Source organism: Ambystoma mexicanum, chromosome 3p (assembly GCF_040938575.1).
Source record: "Ambystoma mexicanum isolate Mex_15411 chromosome 3p, UKY_AmexF1_1, whole genome shotgun sequence".
Classification (NCBI taxonomy): domain Eukaryota; kingdom Metazoa; phylum Chordata; class Amphibia; order Caudata; family Ambystomatidae; genus Ambystoma; species Ambystoma mexicanum.
Genome location: NC_090925.1, coordinates 1,261,123,700 through 1,261,139,249, shown reverse-complemented (window position 1 = coordinate 1,261,139,249; position 15,550 = coordinate 1,261,123,700). Strand labels below are relative to the sequence as shown.

Sequence of the window (15,550 nt, the reverse complement as noted above, 5' to 3'; positions counted from 1 at the left end):
CCCCGACCGGCTGGCAGCAGTCTAGTAGTTGCACGCTCCCTTGACGTGCGGACGACCGATCACGTGATCATTTATCCGGAAACGAAGAGGCCAGTGCTTCGCGTCGCTTCTGCCTTTGACGCTCCGTGAGTTCGCTTCTGAATCCTCTCTCTCCTTGCTCTCATTTCCCTCTGTGTTTGTGATTCCGACTTACCCTGTGTTACTTTCTCTCTTCAGATTCTTCACTCAGCTTTCTCTGGTTTCGTTCTCAGTCAGCTTCGCGGATCAATCTTGTTTGTCTCCTGTTCCGGCCAGTTCCCCATCTGAGTAAGTTCCCTTCCTCTAGGATTCCCTTAAGTATTTTTACCTGGTCCTCATCTCCTGTTATCCTTCCAGACTCTCCTGAAGCTTTCCTACTCAGCCAGGTTCCAGATCCGAACTCTCGTCCCCTTCCCTCAGTCCTTTTCGGGTGAGAGGATTTCCATTGTTCTCTCCTTTCCTTTCCCTTCTTTGGGCTCTCCTCTAACCTGCTCCCTATTTCTTCCCTTCTCCTTCCTGCAGACAAGGTGTCTTGTGTGATTCCCGGGGGTTCCTGACGGAGACGTCCAACCTTCCACCATTAGCCTGATCTGCACAAGCTTGGATTTCGTCCAGGGTTTTCTTCCCATTGAGGGTTTCCCTGGAAGTCCTGCCCGCTCTCCTGGGTCACATTACCCTGAGCTGAGTGGCCAGGGCTGTCACTGGGAAATCTTCACAGCTGCTTTGATTCTCCCAGTTGGAGTCATCGATTGCCAAGGTGAGCTGTTTGTGAGTTCTTACCTAAATTAGTACTGCAACCGCTTATATTACATATAAATATACAGTGGATTAACAGAGAACTATGCTTGCCGGGGAACGTATGGGGTGGGTGACGGGGACTCTGGGTTACAGGACCTGAGATACTATATGTAATGTCCTTGTATAATCTCTCCTGTGTGTCGATTGATAAATAAACATTTTTTTTAAAAAAAGGGACCCCAGCGCACTGTACTGTAAGGTGCATTGTGCACTGATAAAATGTTACTAAAATAATAGCAAAAAAGTGAAAGACTAAGGGAAACAAAGTCTCCCAGTATTGACAGTCTTGAGGGTATGTCAGTTTCCGCATAACAAAATGAGCAAAAGCCCAGTGGAGAAAAGCAGAAGGCTGAGGATATCCACAGTGGATTGTTTAAAAGGATATTAAAACTTGTGAATGCAACAGTTGAGATTGTTTGGGGAAAAGCCGTAGTGTACTTGACGGAGTGAGGTAATATTCGAGAGGGGTCTGAGCCCGGAAGAGGGGCATCCAGGGGTGAAAAAGTCATCACCCAACGGGCATACTGAAATGAACTTTTGTTTATTATTTTGAACGGATCAGGTCCTCGGAGGTCAGAGACTTTTTTTGTAGAAAAGAGACTTAACTACCGAAGACACTGATACCTGAGAACGGAACTGGTGCCTCGTGCTGGGAAAGCTTGAGCTTGTGCTATGCTCCGGGGTCCCACCTTGTCACCTGGTCCCATGCCCTAAACGTAGTGAAGGAAGACCCCGGCTACCACATCCTGATGTATTTTTTGAGACCACTTCTTTCTTTCTTGTGAACATTATCCCACACCCTTTTTGTATCTGGTAGTAAGGTTTGGCAATAGATTTTTTAGTATAGGCCCTTTTTATTTGACAAGATGCCAGTAGGACAGCCTTATTTTTAATTTGATGGTCGTAGCTTGCTCCCATCTTAGCTTTAGGTTTAGATTAGGTGTTTTTCCAACCTGCATATCCTGTTTAACAAACACCCTTGAACTGTGATCACTTGTGTCTGTCTTTACAGTTGCCACCATGAGTTCCTTACAAGGCACAGACCTAGTTCACTTGCCTGCCAGGTACTGTGACTATAAAGAGGCTAACTGTACCTTCTTAGTTTCCCACCAACCAGCCTGAGTGTTCCCCCTGCCTCTAGGGAGCCTTGCAGTGGGCTCTGGTCTGCCCGGGAACACTGCAGTCTCAATTTTCCTCTGGGCAGCGCAGTCTTCCCTTCATGTGCTTCTCAGGCTTCAGGAACACCGGGAGCTTCTCTCTGCTAGCTCGCCTTTGGGCTCCTTCCACTCTGGACTGGCCCTGGACCTTTTAGCTCCACTCTTGGCATCCTGGTTTGCTTCCTTCCACCTTCCAGCACTGTGCTAGCTCCTCCAGGAAGGACTAGGCAGTTGCTTCCTGAGTCTCCCTTCCTTGTCTACTCTGCATTGACCAATGAGCAGGCTGGCAACAACTAAACCCAGCCCTACAGATAAGGGGTGCATTGCACACTTTTATTCTCTAAAAATAGCCAAAAAGTCCCATAAAATAAACATAGTAAGTAAAAATACTCCCAATCAAAAGATGGGAAACTGACCATGTGCTCCTGCTTTCACCCACATAGCTCCACAGGTTTGGACCAGAAGTGCACATAGTACCACAGGAAGAAACTACTATTACTACAGGCTGATTGGAAGTAAACATGTATCTTTTTTAATGTGTATGAATACCTAGGTGCAAAGGAATAATTCTTACAACAACATTTCCATTTTCCAGTTAAAACTTTTGTACTCGCTTATAAAATAATCCAATTGGGAATTGGACTTACATTTAAAATCCCTAAAAATGATTTTACTCCCAACTTTAAAAATAGGGAGTAAAATACTCCCACTTCAAAATCCTATCTGGAGCACTGACTAAAACTGCTCATTATGGTTCCTACGAGTACTCTTGATTGCCCCGCACTTCCTCCTTGTCTCAGCGGTTGTCAATATTATATCTTTCAATTCCTCTCTATTTTTCCTCGTATCAGTATTTCTACCCTTGATCTCCCCTGGGTCGGTTGTACTCTTCATAGTCTTAATACTTTCTACGGAAATGGTAGGGTGACTATAACTCATGACTATTGCGGAAGGGGTTGTTGTTAGAGTTATCGGAAGGGGGTCTAGGGCTAAGTGATTGGCGGGCATACTGCGTTCTCCCAATATGGTTGTCACTGGTCCCACAGGGGATTTCCCCTCCCATAAGATCCACCTGCTCAATACCACCCCCAGGGGGACTATCGGGTAGCGGCCCCACCTCCCTGGCTTCCTGGGAAGGGGCTTCCTCTATGGAAGCAGTGATGATATCCTGGGGTTCGTCACAATGATCAACTGCCCTGGTTTTGCTCCAGGTTCCCATCTTTGGGGGCTCTTGGTGTGGATACCTTGACACTGGAATGGCTGCAGAGACTTCTTTATGCATTTTCTTTAATCCTGCTGCTTCCCATGGTACTGATGAAGATTCGGGACTCTGAGTCAGAGGTGCTTCTGGTGGCACTTGTGTGGCTAAGGCGCTCATGGTACCCTCTTCTTCTCGACCTGGCTGGGATCTGGGATTGTTCCTGCCCTCATGCTCATGCCCACTCTGGATGGGGCAGGCCCTCCAGCCTCTCGGATTCCGACTTGGTGGGTTTGGAAGTTGAGAGGCAGGGATTACGCAGACAGGGCTTACCTCCACAAGTAGCATTAGCAATTCAGGAGCCCAGGCATCCCTCAGCGCTGAAGGTGTATGAGGTGAATGGAAAAACTTTGCAAGGTGGTGCGCTAGGAAGTCGGTGCAAGCCCTGGACTGTTCCGTTCCTTTGATTTTACAGTTTCGGCAGGATGGATGGGACCTGTTCTCGCTGTGTCCTCTCTTAGGGCCCAGTGGGCGGCAATCCAGGCTTTCAGGGAGTCCTCAGTTATCAGTTCCGGGTGTGAGTTGTTGGTCTCCCTGCGGTTAAATAGTTTTCCCTTGTCTAACCCCATGGTGTTTCTCCTTGGGCCCTTCCCTTGGTTTTGCATGGTTTGCAAGATGCTCCCTTTGAACCGGTGGAGTCCATTGATATCAAGTTTCTAAAATGGAAAACAGTGTTCTTGGTGGCCATTACCTCGGCACGGAGGCTGGGTGAAATAGGGGCATTGTTGTGCATGGCACGGTTTCTGCGAGTTCTCCTGGATTCTCTGGTTCTTAGATGTGATCTGAGTTTCCTTCCTAAAACCCATTCTAAATTCCATCAGGCACAAGATATTGTGCTGCCATCCTTTTTTTTCCCAGTTGCATCTACCCTGAAGAGGACCAGTGGCATAAATGGGACATGAAAGGGTCTGTATTGGCCTACCTGGACAGAACGCTGTTTTAACAGTCTGTGGCATTTGGGGGTCTGAAGCCTGGCCTGAAGGCATTGGTGCCTACGATTAGCCGTTGGATTAAGCAGGCCATTGGATTAGCCTGTTCTGGGGTGCAGTTCTATTTGCCGGCTTCTGTTCAGGGTTCGCTCTACAAGAGGCATGGCGAATTCATGGGCGGAGGCAAGGGGAGTGCCAATTCAGAAGATCTGCAGGGCGGCTTCCTGGGCCGAACCCAATACGTTTACCAGACACTATCACCTCAATTTGCACATGCAGGGTTGTTCCTCCTTTGGGGGAAGGGGTGTGCAGTGCTGGGACTGCGACAAGTAAGTACTGGGAAGAGGAAGACTGAGGTGGAGGTAATGCCATAAGGCAGGACAATTTTTAACTGATGCAACATGGGCAAAGAGTTTATACGCCACAGGGATGATGGGGTGGGGTTGTTATACCCCTTTTTTATTTTTGTTAAAAAGGGTTCCTGTCATGAAGGCTGGTGGCTCACAAGTGGACTTGGATTAAAGCCAGTTTACTTCTGATCTCAGGCGATACTCACTGGTGCTGCTTAGCTTCACCAACTCTCACACGAAGTGCAAATTGAAGCAGTGAGCGTAGACTACACTTTACGTACGTGCCCTGAACATATCGCGCAACTCACGTAATGAAGGCGGAGGCGGACGTTGGGAGGGTCCTTTCCTCTGTCAGGAACAGCCTGCACAGCCTGAACGTAACGTGTGCATCTTATGTTAAGAGGAGGCGCGCGAACTAGACGCTATTGGGACAGGCACGGGCGCGCTTCCGTTGCTCATTAAATCCACAAACTAATAAGTGGTTGTTGTTTACGGCTCTGCGGAGGCAACTAAAACCTACGTCCAGGTGCGTTGCATTATGTGTAATTGACGTGTATTTAAGTGTTTGTGTTGTCCTTGTTTGAAGCAGTGGACCACACGGTGGGGTTGTTGGCGGGATGTACACTCTGCATCGCGTTTCATTGACAGTCGTGGTTAGCGCTCCGACTATAGTGCTCTGTTGTACTATTTTAATTTGACGAGGGCAAAACAGATTCTGTTTTAAAAGCCTTGCAATCTGGCATTTAGGTGTAATGGCTTCAGTCAAATGATCCTAAACTTGAAATCCCCAAATGTATTATAATCCAGTGCGCTTAATATGGCCCAGGCTGAGGTGGCCTGGCGCTCTCTGCAACTTATAGTGACATTGAAATAGTATTCCGCTATGTTATTGACCTGGCGGAAGCACGCATGTATGCGAAAAAAGAAAGTTCTATGGCGTAGCGCCTCCACATTTTACCTTCAAGTTTAATTGGAGTTTTATATTTTAACTATTCAAACATTGATAGCCTCCACAGCATTTCGAATAAACATGTGTGATCTGCATTCAAATCTAAACTACCCTCTCCTTACCAACGCTTTGCCAAGTAGCCATTATGTACGCGCAACCACAACTCGGTTATTGTTTGAAAAATTCCGTGTTTATATTTGTAAACTTTAACCTGCTGTCTCACGTAGTGTTACGTTTACACAGTATGCAAAGTTGAATTTTATCAATATTTGAGTGGTGGGCGTAAGCCTCTTATCTCTCCGTTTTGGTTCGGCTGTACTTATCCTTTTTCCCATCTCCAGAGGCTTTAAAACAAACCGTTTTAAAGAAAACAACGGTAAATCCAAAGTTTCTGGCTAAATGTGAGTGGTTGGACATGGCATTATCTCCACGTCCCAGCACTTGTAAGGTTCTAACCTCCATACCAAGAAGCCTTTGGATTTATACCTTCCCCACCCCTCCAGAGACTTCAAAATCCTCCCCCCTCCCCCCAGCATGTTAGTTTTATTTTTCCTGCCTACCTATCAGGATCTTTGGTGGGTGGCTGGGCCACCTGCTGCTTCGTTGATTCCTCTCCCTACTGGGCATGGAGGGGTACCCTGGTTGGATTCGTCTATCCAGGCAGGGGCACTCTGGGCGTCGGCAAGTGGGTGCTGCGGGCGAGGCCTTTCGCACCCATACGATGTGTGCAGTGTTTTGGGTGGTGGGGCTACCTGTCGCAAACAGGAGAATAAGGGTCCTAAATTAATGGACACCCGTGTCCCCTGCACACTATATATACACTGATATTAATCAGTCAAGACTTGTCTTTCCAAAAATATTTTTCAGTTAATTAAGTTCTTGTGATGTCATTTTCTCAAGTGGGTAGCTGCAGTTAATTCAAGTTATAACAAACTGTATATGACAAAAGATTTTTAATGCATGGATACTACATATGAGGTAGTAATATCATACATCACAATTCTAGACATTCAAATAATAAAAAATGAGCTCGATCCCTTCATCAGGAGTGGAATATTCACGATTTCATGCAGTCATAGGTTTTCTAGCTTCAATTCTAATCTACAAAATTAACTTGTAAGTGTGATGCTTCTAATATCAGGTAAATACATTGATCATAACTGATTGCTAAGTTTCACCCTGTTAGAGGTTATGTAATAATATATCTGTAAGTAGTCATCAAATATCTCGGGGAATGGTAAAGTGAAAATATCAAAATAAAGAAAGAAATGTATAGGTCCGTAATAGGTCACAATTTATGTGGAGGTGGTCTCCTTGGAGATAAACGTACCTCACATAGTCTTTTAAAAGAGAGTCTTGTCTCAAGTTGCTGTATTCCCAGTGTGGTGTGTCCCAAATCACTGGACTGTAAGGAGTTAAAGAACACATGGAGTTGCTAAATTTGAAAGGTTGTTAAATGGTTGTGTTGATCATAGTAAAGGAGGGCTGCTACATACCTACAGACGTAGGGTGTTTGAAAAAATTGAAAGCAAGTCAATTTGAAGCAGACGTTTTATCTAAAGGAAAATGGATGAATGTCAGAGCACTGGACATGGAAAAAAGGGGCTATTGTAAGGATATCAACTCATTAGATGCGTGTAATCCGCTTAGCTTAAGTCTGTGTCTCGAGACGTTCGAATGACGCGGCTGTTGGGGCAGAGTTGCTTGTAGTGTTGTGAATGTTGACGTAAAGAGGAAATGATGTCCATGTAGAGAAGGGTGTCTATTAATGGTCGGTCCTTTGTGCAACTATAGTGTCAAGCAAAGGGGCGAATGTGTGTTTGGTTGTCATAGTACTCGAAGATGTAACCTGCCGCAGATGTAACATTCATGCCAATCGGGTTGTGAAAGATTTGAAGATATATCGGGCATTGTATTCACCATATCGGGCATTTTTGCCGATCAATTATCAAGTATTCATGGTTACATTATTTCCTGTGTTCTTTTCACCAGAACATATAGGAGGTGTTGCATTGTGAGGTACATTATGCATAGTACTCAATATACCACATAGAGTAGGTTACAATCAAAATGATCTAACAGTCATCTGCTTCATAATTCTGTATCTCCTTTGAATACAGTTAGGAAGTTGGGATATAGACATTCTTTTGATTTCTTGATGTTGTCATATATGAGAGTGGAAAGAGATAACGGGCTGTGGAGTGGTATGAGGATCGTTGACTATTAGATTATTGGATGTTAATTTTGTCTAGCCATACCAGAAATACCTTTTTCGGCTGTTAGGGGAATGCCTGGAATGATTTTGATTGGTAGTAAGGGGGAGAACCTTATGCTTAAACCATATCTCTGTGCGATCTTCCTCCAGATTGCATAAGTGGATAGGACCGTGCTCAACATGTTGTGCGGTACCGGAATGTGGCTGATAATGACAGCTCTCAACAAATTGGGGGGTGCGAGAGCCCGTTCCACCTGTATGTGTAGGTGGATGAAGTGTATTGTGTACCAGTGGCTTAGAAATTGTGCCTGGGCCACCGAATAGTATTTCTCTATATCTGGGAGTGCAAGGCCACCGCGCGATGTTGGTAGTGTTGGTGTTGCGTAGGCTACCCGTACTGGTTTCCCCGCCCACAGTAATTCCAGGATGAGACTTTTGACTTTATGGAAAAAGGATCTTGGCAGGAGTAAAGGTATGTTCGTGAATAAATAAAGGAGTTTGGGAAGGATGACCATTTTAGTCAGTGAGGTTCTACCCCATATTGTTAGTGGGAGTGACTTCCATCTGTGAACCTTTCCTGCAGGGAGCTTAGTGTTGTCTCATAGTTATCTTTATATATCTTGTTGTGGCTGAGGGACATGTAGATACCTATCGGACCTTTGTGCTTTCCCACTTAAAGCCGTGATCGTCTGCAAACTTAGTGGTACACGGGGGTCAGTGGGAGTATTACTGATTTCGAATGGTTGGTTTTGAGGCCAGAGATATGACTGAACTTAATCACTTCCTGCGTTATTGGGTTGAGGTTAGTTTTTGGGTCGTTACCAAATGAGACATCGTCAGCATATAGGGAGACCACTAATTTATGGGGTCCTAGCATAAGATCTCTGTGCAGTTGGCTGGACCTTAGTCTCGAGGCTTGAGGTTCCATCACTAGGGCAAAAATGAGGGCTGACAGGGGTCAGCCCTGTCTGGTCCCGCGCTCTAGTTTAATGCTGGGAGATCTTGTGTTTCCCCAGGGTGGAATAGGATTGCGGGTCATTGTAAAGCAGCGAGACCAGTTGGATAAAGAAGTTCCCCAGTCCCATTTTTTTTTTTTTTTTTTTTTTTGAGCGTTGCGAACATATAAGGTCACTCAACTGAGTCAAATTCCTTCTCGGCGTCGAGTAAAACAGCTATTGCTTGCTGTGTTGAATCAAGGGCTTCTATGACGCCGAATAGCCTTCTGATGCTGTAGGTCATGCTGCGCCCTGGGATAAAGCCGACTTGATCGCCAAGCACCAATGCTGGCATGGGAGGGAGCAGGCAAGCCAATAGAATTTTGGCCAGGATCTTGTTATCCAGGTTGATCAAAAAGATTGGTCTGTAGGATGCGCAGTCTTCCGGGGGTTTACCTTCTTATCACATTGGCTTCTCGTAGTGTGGTTGGGAGGATCCCTCGCTCTATGGATTCTTCATAGACTTGAAGTAAAAGAGGGGTTATGATGGCCGTATAGGCTTTGTAGAATTCTCCTGTGAGCCCGTCGGAGCCTGGTGCTTTGGTGTTCGGGAGCTGTTTGATTGCTTCCAGGATTTCTTCTTGTTTCATGAGTGCATTTAGGGGTTCGCTTAGCTCATTGGCTACTCAGTATAATTCGGTGTCATTGAGGAAGTCTTGCAGTGTCTCGGGATTTATGCTACCCTTGGAGCTATATAGGTTTTGATAGAAGTTACGGAACACGTTAACCATTCCTTCCTCTGTGTAGATTAGGGTCACGTGTATCTCTGATGTGCTCCACCCGGATGGGCTTTTTGTCGATTGCTAGTAGCGCTCTGGGTTTCTGACCTTCGCCGTATTGACGGATTTGATGCCTGCGGCCTAGGAATTTCAGCTTGCGCTCAGCTCTTTGTTTAAACTTTATTAGTTCTTCCTTAAGGTCAGTCTGGGTCTGTGGTTCGTTAGTGGTAGTGCATTTGAGTTCGAGCTCTTTCAGGCGTTGTTCACTATTTGCCAGTTCACGACGTATCAGTGTTAAGATACCGTTCTCTTTTGCCATGCACACTCCACGAATATAGCATTTTAGTGTTTCCCACAAGGTGCCACCAGAGCCGACAGAGTCCTGATTCACCTCCAAGAATGTCGCAATTTCCTGTTGTAGTTCCGCTGCGAACACAGAATCTGATAGGGATCCTGGTTTGAATCTCCAGTTGGTGAGACCTGGCGCTGTAGTGGCGGAAAGCGTGAACTCCGTCACCATTGAGTGATCTGAGGAGGATCGCAGAAGAATATGGCTGGGTCCCCAGCTGAATGGACCGTGAGCTGATGCCAGAATGTAATCTATATGGGAACTGGTGTTGTGGACGGCTGAATGGAACGTGTATTCTCTTGCATCCCGGTTGGAGTATCTCCACGTGTTGACCAGATCAAATGTATGGCAGACCTCCTTGACCTGAAGGCTCGCTTTGGATGGCCTGCCAGTCGTGTTGTTCGATTTATCGAAGCTGGGGTCCATTGGCATGTTGAGATCCGCTCCCCTGATAATCGGATAATCATTGCTGAGTTGATCCTTCCCAGCTGCGTCATGACCCAGTTAAATTTGGTCGGTCTGTCTGTGTTGGGAGCGTACGAGTTCACTAGGACTATTTCTCTCCCCGCTAGGATTCCTTTCACCAGTAGGGCTCTTCCCTCAGTGTCTTTTTTTCGATTCGATCAAACTGAAATTGGCTCTTTTGTCAAATAGAATTGCAACCCCTCTTGCATAGGATGAGTATGATGAGTAGTATCTATGGCACCCCCAAGACCGGGCCCAGTGTTGTTCCGAGGTTGGTCAGAGATGGGTCTCTTGAAGCATGGCCACGTTGATTTTGTGTCTCCTGAGGTATTGGTGGATTCTCCTGGTTTTTGCTGGTTGGTTGCCACCTTGAATGTTCCAGGTGGCAATCTTAAACAATGTTACGCATGGATGGATGGATGGTTGGTGGGGGATGCGTCCCGGCCGGCAGGTTTTCGGCTGGGGCATGGGCCTGCGTGAGGATTTGTTGGAACTTATCGTCGTCTGAGTGGGGTTCCGTAGCATGGTCATGATGGCGTGTGGGTGAGCAGTCGATGGCGTCCTCATGATATTCTTGTCCCTCTCTTGTGTGGACAACCCCAACTGGCCCATGGTGAACCTTCCCTTATAAACGCAACCGTTAACGTTGCTGCGCGTGGGGCGCTAGTAGCCTTCCGAGAGGCGAGAGCCTCCCCTGATCTAAAGAATAGAACTTCTCTGGTGAATATTTTCAAGTGGTATAGATGGCTTGATGGCCCTGCCGCCCGTGGCATGGTTTATTGCGGGTCTCTCCTCATCCGGTCTCTGCGTTGTGGTCTTGCGTTATTGGAGGCTGGCCCGGTCCAGATGGTCACTGGCTTCCTCCGGTGTATTGAAGAATTGAGTTTTGCCCTTGTGCTGGATGTGAAGTTTCGCGGGGAAGAGCATTGAATACAGTATTTGATTGTCCTGTAGTCAGCATTTGATAGTTGTGTATGACCTTCTTTGTGCCTGGACAGTTTGGGAGAAGTCAGAAAAGAATTGAAAGCGATCTCCTTCGTGTTGGAGGTCTCCCTTTTCTCTGGCTGTTCTGAGTATTGAGTCGCGGTCTTTGTAATTTAGTAGTTTGGCTATAATTGGGTGTGGATTTGCGCCTGGAATTGGTCTAGTATTGGGAACTCTGTGTGCTCTTTCAACAACAAACAGTTGGGAGAGCGTCTCAGCTCCAAAAAGTTCCATGAGATCTTTTCTACGTGCTCTTCCATTTTGACCCGAAGCTGCTGCTCCCTGACCCCAACAATTCTAATGTTATTTCTGCGAGAGCGCCCCTCCAAGTCCTCATTTTTGGCACACACTGCTTTCATTTGGGACTCCAACGCGGTTACCCTCGACGTCGGGGACGTTGCTCCCTCGTCAAGGTCTGGCACGTGTTGTTCAACTGTTTCTAATCTGTCTGCATGCTTGTCCAGGCGATGTTGGAGTTGATCCACCTTCGAGGATAGTGTCTAATTTGCTACCTAGACCTCCGATTCCAGCTTTCAGGTCTAGTAGGATTTCTCTGATGTCAAAGTTCTGTGCTTCTTCTGCTATTTGGGAGGCTTTCTCTGTGGGTGACTGCGGTCTGCTGTTGGAGTTAGTCGATTTGGTGGAAGAGCTGGCTTCGAAATGTAACTTCCTTTGGGATTTGTCGGTCTTCCCCATGTTCAACACTGAAGTAGTTCCTGTTTGCACGCAGGTGTCCACCAACAGCACTGAGGGTAATGGCTTGACGCGGACACCAGCTTGTGGCGGTTCGCTTGAGCTTTATAGGCTGGTTGTGACGACTGGTTACCGGACCTTACGCGCTCGGAGTAGATTGTGTCTAAAGTAGATCTGGGGGTTTGCGCAGGACCTCTGTTACAGGATGGCGCGGAGTCGGGCCTTTAAAGTATTTGTTCCCAGAACTGCGTGCTTTCAAAGTGTAGCCGTACAGATGTTTGGTGAGCGTTGTTTGCTTATGACATCGGTTATTGCTTGTATGGTTCTCCTGCGGTTTCAGTGGGTCGTGACTCCCAGGTCGAGGCAGGTTCCGCTTTCAGTTCTTGGCTGGCTTGGTGTGCCTGGGAGTGTGGTTCTTCACTCGCGCTTAGGCTGTCATCCCGTGACTCTGTTGGTGGACAGGGTGTTGGATTTACCCGTCTGTGTTAATTGCCTGGGGCCACCCCTGTGCCGCGTGTGAGGATTGAGCCGCTTATGAGGTCGTTGTGCTGTTGAACTTTGTTGCCTGCATGCGCCTCTGCACACAGCGTGACCGGGTTGGGACTGTGTGGCAGGCCAGCACGGGTGGCCGTGTGAGGTGCCCGGAGCTGATGGAAAAGGCGCTTCACTGCCGCCTTGTGATTCTTGTGTTGTTGGTAGCTGTGCCACCTTGTCTCGCAGGGGGTCTGCGTGTGTTGTCTTTGCCCCGGGGAGGAGATCCACACTGAACGCGGAGCGTCCCCGCAGCAGCGAGCCGCTGCCGCCGCTTACCGACAGATTGGTTGGTGGTGTATGCGGCTATCTGAGGGGCCATGCATGCCCTGTGGTGCGGAGCAGCCCGGCGAGTGGAGAGGCGCTCTGCTGCCGCCGTCCAGTTCTTGTTGGTTGTGGTGGTGCTCCGCCTCGCAGTGGACCCCTGTGTGGTGTCCTTGCCTCGGGAGGGGGGTCTGTGATGACAGCAGGTAAAGGCTAGTGTCTTGCGGGTGGACCGGGGCACTCGCAGCGTCTGCCGTGACGGGTGCTGGCTGGCTGGTGATACGTATGGCTGCTGAGAGTGCCGCGCATGTCTCGGATCGCTCCTACCTTGTCCGGGGCCCGCCCGTGCACCACGCCGCGGTCCCCTCACTCCTCGATGGGTTAGCGGGCGGGGCTCTCTGCAGGCAGTTGGAGCGCTTGGTCTTCTCCCGGCGCGTCGGACCTCGCCCTGTTCCTGGGTCCCCGGCGAGTCAATCGCGGCCCCTGCTTTGGTGATTGCCAGCCATGCCGACAGTGCGGCCCGTGCCACCGGGAATCCTGGCGCACTGCGGGCAGGCCCCTGTCGGCCGTACCGCTGGAGCTCAGATATTCGGTTGTCGGCTACAGTCATGGGTTCCGTATTGATGGCCGTGCCTCCTGCGAGGCCCAGGCAGCAAGGGGTGATGAAGACGTGCGCTACAGAGTAGAGAAATTTCAGGATTTATTAGGAGCTACACGGAGCTCTTCAGGGAGCCACCATCTTGGTCGGCCCTCTAGCGCCCTCTCGGGAGGTATCTATTGTATGGGGCAGGTGTGCCAACTATTTTCCTTACTTTGCACCAGGCGAGTGCAGTGGTGCTAGCAGGATCAAATCTGCAGCTATCCATGAAGCTAGTGGGGAAAATCAATGAACGGATACCGTTGTCACCCGCTGAGTGTTTCTCCAAGCGTGTGAGGGAGAGGCGGTTCCTCAGAGTACCAGTACGCAGCAAATTGTGCCTGTGCAGCATTCCAGTACAAACTAAGGCCCAATATGTCGCCGAATTCAGAGACCTCTGACATGATGGGTTCCAGGTGGATGGAGGGTTCCTTATGTATAATAGTGTGTTGTTGAAGTATAGGGAAATAATTTCAGGTTCCTCCGTCATCCTGATAACCTTGATGTTTATGGCGTATTAGGTCTGCGAGGTTTGATGTTAATTGCAAATATGAAGTGTTATAGGGGGCAACCATGCCGGGTGCCCCTTGCTTTCACCAAAGGGTACATATAGCATCCCATTAGTGTTGACCTTGGCGACCGGGGATGTGTATAACAGATGCAGAGAGGCAAGGAACTCCAGACCAAACTCTTATTTCGTTAACACAGCGTACATGAACCCCTCCAGGAAACTGAATCGAACGCTTTGGACGTCCAAGGAGGCTGCTAACGCCTGGGTCCCCGAGTCTATTTGGGCTAGTACATTAAAGAGGCCCCGTAGATTCAATGCCTTAGATCTCCCAGGAATGAATACCCAACTGGTCCTTGTGAATGATGTGTGACCTGAATGGCATCAGTCGTTTGGCCATAATTTTAGAGAATATTTAACATCTGTTGATTAGAGAGAGCCGCATTGTTCACATGCCTTGATGGGTTTAAGCAGGATTGTGATGATAGCTTCGCGCCTAGTGGCAGGTAGTGTCGTAACTTAAGGGATTAATGCCATAGTAGCAGTAATTGTGGGGCAAGATAAGTCTTGCCGCTTGTAAAATTCAGCTGTAAGGCCGTCCATGCCGGGGGCTTTCCCGATGGTAAGTGTTGGATAGCTTGGGTGCTATCAGTCAGGGAGATTAGTTGATCTAGAAGGGTTCTTGCATCGTGGGAATGTAGGCTTAGTGGTAATGTGTCTGAAAACCTGTCAATGTCATCTGGTAGGCGTGTATCCTCATTAGCATACAGATCCCTGTAAAACGCGGCAAACATGTCATTGACGGCTGCCAGAGCGTGTAGAAGGTTCCCTGAAGAGTTTGTAATCCCGGGATACACCCGCAGCCTCTTTCTTGGCGAGGCCTGCAAGCAAGCAGTTTACCCGGTCTATCCCCCTTACCGTAGTTTTGTGCGGCCATAGGGATATCAAAGAACTTCACTTCTCGTTCCGCATGTACTCTGAAGGTTTCTAATGCCTCTTTAAATCCGTGCGAGTGTGGCTGAGGGGGGAACAGTTGTTAGGCCCTTTCAAGTTTTTTTAACCTGATCTTGCTATTCTCGATGTCTTGCTGTATCGTTTTGAAGGCGCTTAATTCGGTAGGCATTGCGATCCCACATATGTCAACTTTGAAGGTTTCCCACAGTGTGCTGACCCGTGCCACAGCCCACGTTGGTCTCAAAAAACTATTTCACATGGTCAACTATAGTGGATGGGTGTGCCACATCCAGCAACGCTTGTGGTTTAAAGTGCCAGTTGTTTCTGGGTCTTGAGAGCCCGGATAGTGTCAGGTAGAGACGGACGGGGGAGTGATCGTGGTATGTTCTTTGGAGCGACTCCACCCATCAGCACATCGGAGATCAGCGACATATCGATTTGGGCGGAGGAATCGTGAACCAATGAGTAAAGGAAATAAGATCGATCATTGCCATGAGTCGCCCAAGCGTTGACTAGGCCAAGGGACTGCATGCCACCATTTATTGTGATGGCAGGAGATAAAGGGTAGTATTGAAGTCTCCCCTAACCCCCACCCCAAACCTCATTTCAACATCCTGTTTTTAACTCCTGCAGCTCGCAAAGCCAGAGAATGCTGTTTGGGGGTGCTGTGATGTGAAAGCAAAAATAATCATGTGCATTCTGGAACTCTTAAGACATTTTTATTTTACCAATTGAAGATAAAAAGAACTTGAAGGGTGTGCGCCTGTCAGAGGGAGA

At 48.0% G+C, this 15,550-nt stretch overlaps 1 protein-coding gene across 1 annotated transcript in view; it reads left to right on the top strand.

Moving 5' to 3' along the window:
• Nucleotides 1-4,850: 4,850 nt before the first annotated feature.
• Nucleotides 4,851-15,550, top strand: part of RANGAP1 (Ran GTPase activating protein 1) — a 1,265,070-nt gene continuing 1,254,370 nt past the window's right edge. Inside the window, exon 1 of the mRNA XM_069652750.1 lies at nucleotides 4,851-5,036. The gene's annotated coding sequence lies outside the window, so the exon portion shown is untranslated. The remainder of the gene's footprint in view (nucleotides 5,037-15,550) is intronic.